General features: G+C 37.5%; 1 protein-coding gene across 2 annotated transcripts in view; it reads right to left on the bottom strand.

Moving 5' to 3' along the window:
- Positions 1-12,772, bottom strand: part of LOC106869286 (uncharacterized) — a 278,508-nt gene that overhangs the window by 136,901 nt on the left and 128,835 nt on the right. For both annotated transcript variants that reach the window (XR_016237491.1, XM_052974922.2), the window contains exon 2: positions 9,542-9,587. The gene's annotated coding sequence lies outside the window, so the exon portion shown is untranslated. The remainder of the gene's footprint in view (positions 1-9,541; positions 9,588-12,772) is intronic.

Here is a 12,772-nt window from a genome sequence, read left to right as displayed (position 1 = left end):
AAGGAACGCAATTGATACTTTAGTGCGTAAGCAGTTTCATTTCTTGCGTGATTAACCCTTGGATTAGCACTGGTTTAACATTTTGCGAATTTCAGAAATTATTCTCATCATGGCAAGTGCTGCTGTATTTTCGTGTTCTTTGCCATAAATGAGATGTAGGCATGGCTGTGTGGTTAAGAAGTTTGCTTCCCAACTCCATGGTTTCAGGTTCAGTCCCCACTGTATGATACTTTGGGCATGTGTCTTCTATTATAGTCCCAAGCCAATTAATATCTTGTGAGTGGATTTGGTAGATGGAAACTGAAAGAAGCCCACTGTTTATAAATATATATAGAAGTGTATGTTAGGGTCCCCTTGTCATGGCATACAAGCTGACTACTCTCTCTCTCACTGCCTCATCTCTTCGAACTGACAGATTACCACTAACCACTTTGCTTCTGTCCCCCACCACTGTACTCTGCATCTTTTTTTCAAACGCCATGCCAAACAATATACATTTTCTTATTTTAGTTAATACCTTTTGATAATGGCATGAACATCACACAATTTCATTTCTCAGCCTATAAATAAATCTACAGCTATTTACTTAAGTGAAAAAACAAAACAAAACAAAACAAAAACACAAAAAAAAAAAGCACCACCTTCATTATATTACTATTTATCATCACTCCAGTTTCATTCAATTCTACCCCTGTCCTGTCAATCTAACCATTTATCAATATTCCGAAGCATAAACCATCTAATCTGTTTATCAGTTAGCTACAGTCTCAAGATATCTTTCCAGCAATGCATAATTATCGTTAAAGCAGGCCAAAGATATAGGAAAAATTTTAAAAAATAAACATATATATATACATATATATTATACACATACGGTATGTATAGATAAAGTCGTGTGAGTAAAGATCTTGTTGAAGTTTGGTGACAGCTAGAGAGATGTCGTGACTTAGAAGACAAGAAAATAGAGAAAAATGAATAAAAACAAAAATGACAAAAATAAAACTTGAAAAGATTTTGTCAAGTACAAATGTGCATAAATTGTATCAATAGTCAACAATATAAAAATCAATGGGCTACGTAGGAAAGGTGCAGCTGGTATGTTTCTCTATGGCCTCAATGGGTTGACATACCTGTGGTTGATAGAGAGAGAGAGAGAGACAGAGACAGAGAGACAGAGAGAGAGAGACAGAGAGAGAGAGAGACTTAAAGAGTCCAAAGGGTGAGAAGACAAGAAATGAGAATAGACAGAGGAAAATGAAGAGTTTCACAGATAAAAATGTAGCAAGCATAAAACATATACACAAAAAAAAGAAAAAAGTACACCACATTTTCCCTTTCATCATATAGCAACAAGAAAAACAGGCATTTCGAACCTGTGACCTTCTAAAAATAGTAGCTAAATTTACCTCACATCATACCCAATGATTTCAGGGGAAAAAGGGGGTGGATGGGGAGGAAGGATATAGTTGATAATTTAGTTTATATATAATATAATATAATATAATAACACATCGGTACATTATATTGGTACAGCTTGATGCAACCTCCAAAAACTGGTTCACGAATCAGCATCATTAGACTGTAACCAGAGCTTCATTTGCATACTCAAAACGTTTCCCATAAACAAATCTAAAAGATATATATATATATATATATATATATATATATATATATTTAAGTCACAATATATGGATTTAAGTAATCAGGTAGTACTAAAAAAAAATAAATAAATAAAGCTCCTTAATGTATCATTCTACAAAACATATAGGATATATATAGTACAATACAAGAGAAAACAATAAGGAGTGTATAAAATTATAAATGATGTTATATATATATATATATCATCATCATCATCATCATCGTTTAACGTCCGCTTTCCATGCTAGCATGGGTTGGACGATTTGACTGAGGACTGGTGAAACCGGATGGCAACACCAGGCTCCAGTCTGATTTGGCAGAGTTTCTACAGCTGGATGCCCTTCCTAACGCCAACCACTCAGAGAGTGTAGTGGGTGCTTTTACGTGTCACCCGCACGAAAACGGCCAATTCTTCAATTCTTTTACTTGTTTCGGTCATTTGACTGTGGCAAGTGTCTTATACTATAGCCTTGGGCCAACCAAAGTGAGTAGATTTGGTAAACAGAAACTGAAAGAAGCCCGTCGTGTATATGTGTGTGTGTGTGTGTGTGAGAGTGAGTGTGTGTGTTTGTCCCCCCCCCCCACCATCACTTGGCAACCGATGTTGGTGTGTTTATGTCCCTGTCACTTAGTGGTTCGGCAAAAGAGACCGATAGAATAAGTAGTAGGCTTACAAAGAATAAGCCCTGGGGTCAGTTTGTTTGACTAAAGGCGGTGCTCCAGCATGGCTGCAGTCAAATGACTGAAACAAATAAAACAATATATATATATATACATTATGCCCAAATACATGATAGGTCAGCAATGGCTGGATTACTTTTAAGATCAGAGCTGACCTTGGGTTTAACAAACAACAATAGAGTCTGGTTATGTGGAGATCACCTTTTGCCCTGTTAAGAGGAAGAATGCTGATAAAACAACAACCAATACACACTGTGACATATCCCATTCCTTATATTCTTCTCTTATAAAAGAAGAAGGGAAAAATAAAGACACCTTGCGCTTGGTAAAAAGCAATCAATAATTTAAACTTACTTCAAGGCAATATATCAATAATATACTTTCATTTTCTAGTTTTGCTACTTATTGACTTGAAGGTTAATCAGGTAAAAAAACGCAACAGGGCGTGGTAAGTTGTAGTATACAACTACTTCAGCGTGTATGGAATAAAACTTTGCATTGAAATATGATTTAAATCACCTTAGCAACAACAACCAGATAAACACGCCAAAAGGCTGAAGTATTAGAAAATAATACACAATTCCGTCAGAAACGTTCATTCTTCTAACCAACATATATATATATATATATATATTTCATCTTGCATGTAACAGGTTCTCTTTCACACAGAGATTCTCAGCTATAATGGAAAGGTTGATACATATTGCTAGAATGGAACATCAAGGCAAGCAAAACACAGTGGTTACGAGTCACCAAGGGAACCTATACAGCAGCAGTCTGCAACCTTTTATGCACCATAGGCTGGTTTCATGCAAGACAATTTTTTGACAGATTGGTGGGGATCAGGTACATAACTAAACACAAAGTACATGCATATATAATTTAATTATTACATATGTAATACATACATACATATATATATGTATATAATGTATATATTACATAAATAATGTAAGAGCACCCTGCAGATAGAGACAGTCAATAAAATAGAAATAAAATTTTAATATTTATTCTTTCTAGGCAGAAAGCAGGCAAAATCGTTATCACACCTGAAAAAAAAAAAAAAAAAAAATGGTTAGCAGCATTTCTTCCGACTTCACACTCTTCAGTTCAAATGTCACTGGGGGTTGGCTTTGCCTTTCATCCTTTCAGGGTTGATAAAATAAATACCAATCGAATGCAGGGATCGATGAAATCAATTTACTCTCACCCCCACCCCCACCCTGAAATTGCTGGCCTTGTGCCAAAATTTGAAACCAATATTTATTCTTTCTGTATGGCCTAGTACCAAATGATCCGTAGCTCATGGGTTGGGGCCCCCCTGCTCTAAATAATTGTCCAGTCTGCAAGAAATAGCAGTTACTCCCTATTGTCTTAACCCTTTTGACACTAACCTGCCCCTACTCCTATTTGCTTTAGTATATTCAAATTTAACCCCTTAGTATTTAAACTGGCCTCAATATTCTACCCGTCTTATGTTCAAACTGGCCAGATTCACCCTTTCACACCTACTCTACGATGCCATTCTGAAAATAAACAACAACATCATCATTGAAATCTCAGAGCTACGAGATAATGCCTGATTACTTCAAAACAGTGTGAATTGAAGAGCATGACATTTGACAGTGTAATCTGAATGCTGAAGGGTTAAATTAAAACCTAAATGTTTCCTGGCCAGAGATGCTTCACATTGTTAAGCGAAGAAGTTAAAAAACTGCATCATTGAGGATTAAAACTAGTTGGAGATTGGCTCAGTTTAACAGACAAAACTTTAGTCATTACTGTTTACAGAAGTACAAAAGGTGTGAAATTAATAAAGAAAACAAAATCACACACATACGCATACATTATTTCATTAACGAGATCAGTTGATACTGATGAATCTTGTTTTTTTTTTTTTGGCTTTTGATAATAATATTTACAGCATTTTTGAATACGGTATTAGCTTTCACACTCTCGTGTTTTAGAGTCTCCAATGATATTTATGGTATAGGGAAAAAATCTCCCCCCCCCCCCCCGCCCCAAAAGAAGCAAGCAGGCGATTACAAAACTTTCCTTGTTCGTTTTTACATATTCATGACATGGCTTATAATTATGACCAAACGAAAAGGATATAAATACGCAATTACTTATTGTACATGCTGATAAGTGGGGAGGTCCGTAAAAATACCCCGACACCACCACCACAAATAACCCTTGTGAAGATTTATCATGAAAAGCCCTCATTCAACTTAGTGGTTCTATTTTATTATTATCATTCTTTCACAAGCTGTTCTATCTGTCAGATTTTTTTTTTTTTTCTGAAATGAATGCATAACCACTACTCATAAAAGTGTGAGCTTTCGAAACAAGAAAGAAAACAAAACTTCAACAAAAAGGCCTTCAGATTACCTATTTGATCCATACAGTAACTGCTCGTGGTGTATATCAGATATCGAATGAAATGAAGGCTTAATTTTATAGCATCATCAAAGAAATCCCTTTGTACCAGGCAGCTCTCAATAATGAGTAGTTTAACAGCCTGAAAAGGGTTAATGTTATAACTGTAGGTAACAGGGTCACAATGATTAATTTTCACACCTCTTCAGATCCATTTGGTGCAAGGGAGCTTTGACCATGTACATGGTAATAGTGAAAATTTATAATAATTTGGGGGGATAAAGAGCAGGCAGTCATATTAACATTCTATACATTCGCCACTCCTTATCTCTTTCACTCCAGAGAGACCCCTAACCCTAACCCTACTCCTCAACATCACTACTATCGCCATTGTCACAACTACCATCGCTACCACTGTGACTGAATCCCTCTTGAAAAATTCTATATTTAAATGGTGTTTAGTAAATCATACTCCAGAACAGATAATTTTCTCTTTTGAAACTGGATGCAGGCATGGTTGTGTGGTACCTTGGACAAATGTCTACGATAGACCCAAGTTGACCATAGCCTTGTAAGTGGATTTGGTGGACAGAAACGGAAAGAAGTTCATCATATGTACATGTGTGTGTGTGTGTGTGTGTGTGTGTGTGTGTGTGTGTGTAATAATAACAAATGGATTGTGGTTCACAACAGTTGTTTCAGGCATATTTTTTTTATTGATGAACAGAAATGTTACATCATGCACAAAGAGCTGTTTTCATCAGGTGAGCACAGGTAAGAGTTAACAATTAGAACTTCTTGAGAACAAGTACATAGTGTGGCATATGACTCTACTGACCCAAATTTGGTCAGATATATATGTATATATATATATAAGATGGCTCCCATGCTAGTGGCACGTAAAAAGCACCCACTACACTCTCTGAGTGGTTGGCGTTAGGAAGGGCATCCAGCTGTAGAAACTCTGCCAGATCAGACTGGAGCCTGGGGCAGCCTCCTGACTTCCCAGACCCCAGTTGAACCATCCAACCCATGCCAGCATGGAAAATAGACGTAAAACAACCATTTTGATTATGTGTACACACACACACACACACACATATATATATGTGCATGTGTTTGTATCTCCTTATCTTAATATCATGTGGTAGTTGTAAATGAGTGTCCCTGTCATATAAGCGATATCATTCATTTTCAATATTCTGTGAAAACAAGTCTGGCCTTGGGGAAATATTACCCTGTTTGGAAACAGGCGGAAGTCGGCGACAAGAAAGGCATCCAACCATAGACGATGTGCCTCAATAAACTCCATGCAGCTTAGACAAGCATGGAAAAGTGGACAGTGGGCATTAAAACAATGACGATGACACTGATAGCATTATGACATTTCTTCATTTTAATTCCCGTCACAACTTCTTTCTAAATCTTCGCACAGCTCTAGATAATATTTATTTCCCTGCTTATTTGATTGCATAAGCACCACTTGAAAAATACATACTGCAGTTGCCAGCTTGGATGCATCTCATCTCGAGTTACCACTACTACTACTATTATTATTATTATTATTATTATTATTATTATTATTATTATTATTATTATTATTATTATTATGATGCCTTCTTTATCTTTGTTGCTTCACCAGGCTTAATCTGCCAAAACAAACATTCCTGGTCTGAAGTAACAATGGTCTCTAATTATCAACGTAATTGAGAGCTTTCTTAAACGTGAGGTTTAGTGTAGAGTACATTGACCCTGGATACCAGTGCATGGCTGTTGCTTATGATATCAACGCTAACGAATAGAAGAAAGGTTTCCTGACAGATAGAAGAGGAATTCTTATTAAATGTCAGTTGTGCACCGTAAGAAAAATTCATAGCTAGAGCGAATTGCATCGTAAGAGTCAGTGCACTTTGTACCTATGTGGTTCCATGTTCAGCCCTGGGCCGACTTGTGCCTAGTGAATGAATTTGGTGGACAGGATATATATGGAAGCATTTCATATGCATGTTTGCTTGTCTCCTTCCCCACCACTTGGCAACCGGTACTGGTTTGTTTACATCCATGTAACTTAGCACTGCAGCAACAGAATAAGTATAAGACTTCAAAAAAAAAAAAAAAAAAGTACTGGCTAACACCATTCAAGGCAATAACATGTCAAAACCATTTATAGTAAAAGGTGGGTCAGGGTTACAGTAAACTTATTCTATCAGTCTCTTTTGCCGAACCGCTAAGGTTGCGGGGATGTAAACACACCAGCATCGGTTGTCAAGCGATGTTGGGGGGACAAATACAGATACACAAACACATACACACACACACACACACATATATATATACATATACATATATACAACGGGCTTCTTTCAGTTGCCATCTACCAAATCCACTCACAAGGCTTTGGTCGGCCCGGGGCTATAGAAGAAGACACTTGCCCAAGGTACCACGCAGTGGGACTGAACCCGGAACCATGTGGTTGGTAAGCAAGCTACTTCCCACACAGCCACTCCTATGCCTATCATAGATTTACTCATCACTGATCTGGGATAATATGGTACAATCAATGGTGAACCATGTTGCACTTATCACAAACTGACCTTTGATATGATGGGTCAGCAAACAGTCAAAGATTCTTCGACTGCAAAAGAACACCCCCAGCAAACCATCCACAATAATCAGAACAACCGGGGGGGGGGGTCTTATAACAAAACCTATTTTACCCACATATTCAGTTTTTCATTAATTACAAACTCATGTAAAACACTCTCTCTTCTTTTTTTTTTTTTTTTTTTTTGAATCAAACACCCATGATAAATGAGGGTAGATGTAGTAAGCTATCTGAAACTATCCAATATTCTACAACAGCAGGCTGACATGTTTAAACAGCACCCAAAGCGCATTCTACTTTGCTGGTGTATTGCCTGCACACCCATGTATATATGTGTGTGTGGGTATGCAGTCAATAATGCTGCAGCATCTCTTACTATAATTTTAACCCCCCCCCCAAAATGTCCCACTGGTTGTTTTGCTTACATAGTATTCAATTACTAACAGCCCTCTTTCTATGTAGAGTCAAAACTGCTGTCTTCACATTGTTCTGCAGTGAAGGTCATTGACATCGGCTTACTCTGTTTAAGTGATGCTCATTGTTAGCTACCAGACTACGATTCAACTCCGCCACCGACTGGAATACAATTTCATTATTTATGACGAAGAATGGCTGTTAATCTGTCCGGGGACAAAAGGGAACACCCAACCAGTTGCTTCCACAGAAATCACCTTCAAGATTATTACTATTCTTCATCTTCTTCTTTCCTATTATCACGTAACTTTTGAATTTTAATGATTAATTAGCAGAATTTTGTCCGTCCCCCCTCCCGCCGCCTCGCTTAATCCTCATTTAACGAGTTAATATTAACAGAGAAGGAGAGAAAAACCACTTGTAGTCATTCCTCACCGAGCTGTTTGTTCCACATGAGATTTGCTTATGCTTTCAGAAATTCTTGCCAAACAAGCTAGACACACATGTGGTAATCATAATAAGTAAAACACACACACACACACACACACATTCTCTCCTAATAAACAAAATGAAATATGCATCTTTATGTGATCTGTGACCTTGAAGGAATGATTGTACAGACCACAAGTTAGAAGCCTCTCTGCTACGGTCCCTGGGAAGGAAATGGGAGAAGGAGGAAAGCTCGTTTGTTGCACACGAGTTTAGAAACACTGAGGAATGACGTATACATCCATTCATATTTACACACATTGTCATAGCTATTTAGCCCAAGGCCACCTATACCGAGCAGGAACTATGATCAAAGATGCACCATCTCTGAGTATACCACCTAACAGGCACATCATATCCAGAGTATTCTTTCTTTCTTAAGATAGAGTGTAATTAAAGGAGAACTTGGCTGCTATTTTGAGCCTCCCTTGTTGGCTTGTCTTGCTTGTGCACACACACACACACACACACACACACACACACATATGCACGCATGGCAACTTGGGCAAGTATCTTCTACTATAGCCACAGACCAACAAAAGCTTTGTGAGTGAATTTGATATTCTTTTACTTGTTTCAGTCATTTGACTGCGACCATTCTGGAGCACCACCTTTAAATCGAACAAATCAACTCCCAGGACTTATTCTTTGTAAACCTACTACTTATTCCGTCGGTCTCTTTTGCTGAAACGCTAATGTTACGAGAACACCAACACACCAGCATCGGTTGTCAAGTGATGGTGGGGGGACAAACACAGACACACACATATATAATTATACATATATATATATATATATATGATGGGCTTCTTTCAGTTTCTGTCTACCAAATCCACTCACAAGGCTATGGTCGGCCTGTGTCTATAGTAGAAGACACTTACCCAAGGTGCCACACAGTGGGACTGAACCTGGAACCTTGTGGTTGGGAAGCAAGCTTCTTACCACACAGTCACTCCTCTGCCTATAGATGGCAATGTGTATGTGTTTGTGCCCTTGCCTAGACATTACATGATGACGGTAAATCATTGTCATTGTCATCAGACAAATGAGGTGGTTTGTTTCCATGAAAAACATGTGTCTGTGAAGAAATATTGATTTTTCAAATTTTGGCACAAGGCCAGTAATTTCAAGGGTGGAGATAAGTTAATTACACTGGCCCTAGTTCTCAACTGGTACTTATTTTATGGACCCCGAAGGGATGAAAGGCAAAGTTGACCCTAACAAAATTTGGACCCTGAATGTAAAAAACAGACAAAATGCTGCTAAGCGTTTTTGAAATGGTGCGCTAATGATTCTCTCGGCTAGCTGCCTTTGTCTATGAGGAAATATTACCTTGCTTGGGAAACAGGTGAGGTTTGACATCATGAAGGGCATCTGGCTGCAAGCAAAAAAAAAAAAAATACTGCTACAAAATTCCGTTTGATCTATACAAGCATGAAAAACTGGATGTTTAAATGATGACAATACAACAACACACACACACACACACACACATACATTAGGTGTTGTTAAAGTAAGGCAACATGTAACATTTTTGCTGTTTCGATGTTGCCACACTTATGGGACACCTGGAGAGAACACACACACACACACACACACACACACAAAGACACAGACACACACATGCTATTAAGGCGATGGAAACATGCCGTTTAGAAAACAAACTTCAAAATACACACGCAATGTTTAAATTTAGATCTCCAAACACATTGATAGGATATCTATGGCATACACTTAGAGACGAACTCAAGGTTTAAGCTGTATTCATTTAATCTTCTTATAATAATTTATAGGATTCACTACTTCGTGTGACAACAATTCAAAACTAAGAATATTATCTTTCCCTCCTCTCTCTCTCTCTCTCTCTCTCTCTCTCTCTCTCATTCTGTCTGTCTGTCTGTCTGTCTGTCTGTGGCTTATCTCTTTCTTCTAAATATAGATTGTCTCTTTAAAGACCTCAGGAGAAAAGAAAGGAAAAACAATACAAAATACAACCATTTACTTTTACACTTTTAAGACTAAGTGTTTGATAAACCTTCTCTGTGCGTATAAACACATTTAGATACACAAACGTGTGTTTAAGTGTGTGTGGTTTCCAAGTTATAGAAATGTGGCCATGCTGGAGCACCGCCTTCAAGGAGTTTTAACCCGCTGTTTTGACTGTGGTACTCTGGTACCTTGTCTGGTTCTGCCCTTGTAAGATACAAAAAAAAAAAAAATAATAATGTAATTGTAGATTGGCCCGGAGCTAAATACCGACAACCGATAAATACCAAAGTGGGTGCATGCATGTGCATGCACGCACGCATGTGGTGCATGCACACAAGAATGGGTATAAAGGATGAGTGCAATCACATTATTTGCACATGTTTAGCGGAAGGGAACGATTGTGGTTCCACTGTGCTTATTCGAAGCTGATGATTAGCAATGAATTCTTGCAAGTTGCAAGTTCTTGCAATGATACCAGTAGACGACTTTTATAAACAAGACTACATCAAGCAATTTTTGCAACCAAATGTACCAGACTTAACTAATTTCATAAAACAGGTTCAGGAGTTGATATTGAGACTATTTATATATATATATATATATATATATATTTTTCTTTAGCTATTAATTTCCCTAATACTATATAATTCACATTTAATAAGAACTCCACTTTACAAGCTAATGAAAAAAAAAAAAAAAAATTTTTTTTTTCTTCTCATGTCTGGTGTAAGTAGGTAGTATAACATAACTAGTAATTGCAGAATTTAGATTTCTGTTCGGTTGAGTTTGAAACAAACAGAACTTATACTTCTCAGATTTCTTTGACAAACAGCTGAATTGAGAATGCGAAAGAAAATTAAATGAAATAATTGTCACCCGGTTTAGCCCAAGGCAAAGACCTGTATGAGCAGACATATCAATGAATGTATTCCAGATGAGGCCATCTCGTTTTCGCTTCCCATCCACCCCCAGATATAAGTGCAGACATGGGTGTGTGGTTATGAAGTTTGCTTCCCAACTACATGGTATCAAGTTCAGTCCTACTGTGTGGCACCTCAGGCAAGTTTCTTTTTACAATAGTCTCAGGCCAACCACTTTATAAGTGAATATTTGGCAAATGGAAACTGTGTGGAGGCCTGCATGTGCACTGCATTGAAAAGTTTAACCAAACAAACTGATTCTAGTACTTTTTTTTTTTCATTTTAGCTAGGTATTTATACAATCAGTCTCTTTTGCTGAACTGCTAAGATACAAGGACATAAACAAACAAACACCAGTTATCAAGTGGTGGTCACACACACACACACACATGATAGGCTTCTTTTAGTTTCTGTCAGCAAAACCTAATCACAAGGCTTCAGTAGGCCCGGGCCTATAGCAGGAGACACTTGCCCAAGGCGCCATGCAGTGGGACTGAACCCGGAACCATGCTGTCGAATAACAAACTTCTCAAACACATAGCCACCTTGCTATACTAGTATTATTATTATTATTATTATTACTATTATTATCATTATCATTATTATTATTATTACTATTACTATTATTATTATCATTATTATTATTACTATTACTATTATTATTATTATTATTATTATTCAGACCTACACCCTATTAATAGCATCTAAATAAAGCACTGAGGTGATCCATATTAATCTGGGTTTCGTCAGTGTGTTACACACATTGCTTCGCAGTCAGTCCGCACCTCCCTCCATCCCCCCCACCTGCCCTTCTACCCTCCACTGAAATACCAACACAGTGTACAGTGTACTTGCTAGTTGATCCTCAGCCGTCTCTCTCCACACGCAGTCAGCTGCTGCTACTGTTGGCTAAGTTATATTACGTCACCGTCACCATTAGGCTTTCTGGTCAACTTGACCACTAATTAACTTAAATGCAATTAATTACCCAAGTTTCATTTGTGGGTTCGCTCAACTTTGAAGTATGAAACTATTGGGACCCAACCCCTCACCTTACTCCCATCACACACACACTCTCTCTCTCTCTCTCTCCATCTGAAGTATTACATACAAGTACAGTGAAATACAGCAAACACAGTAGAACTCCATATATACACTTGTTCCTTAAAATATGTTGACAACAGTAATAAGCAATATTAACAATGAGACAGGTTCTATATATTGGCTAGAAATAACAGCAGAAATAACAGCAAAATTAATTTGTCTTTCTTGACCAAAGTTAATTAATTAATTATCATTTCTTGGTTCACAACATTAAATATGTTAGTAACCCACATCCTTAATTGTTTTCCATGTAACAGGTGTCCCCGAGTGGTTTCCCCTCTGGCCGTCTATCTATTCTCTCACATTAAGTGAAATGAAGAGAGGATCTAATGAAGGACTTATAGAAAAATGACCACTTGAGGAGGCACATTTTACATCTTGGATGTACGACAATGATTACACAACATTTCTGTAATATACTACAGATGTAAATATGTGTCGAAACAATTGTAGTGATTTTAAACGAAAGATGTTGTTCATTCTGCTTTCTACCAGTTATCTGTCTGCCTCTCTGTTTGTCTGTCTGCCTCTCTGTTTGTCTGTCTGTCTA

Source organism: Octopus bimaculoides, chromosome 20 (assembly GCF_046866305.1).
Source record: "Octopus bimaculoides isolate indiv1 chromosome 20, ASM4686630v1, whole genome shotgun sequence".
Lineage (NCBI taxonomy): Eukaryota > Metazoa > Mollusca > Cephalopoda > Octopoda > Octopodidae > Octopus > Octopus bimaculoides.
The sequence above is the reverse complement of the archived record's forward strand: the minus strand, read 5'-3'. Positions and strand labels throughout refer to the sequence as shown.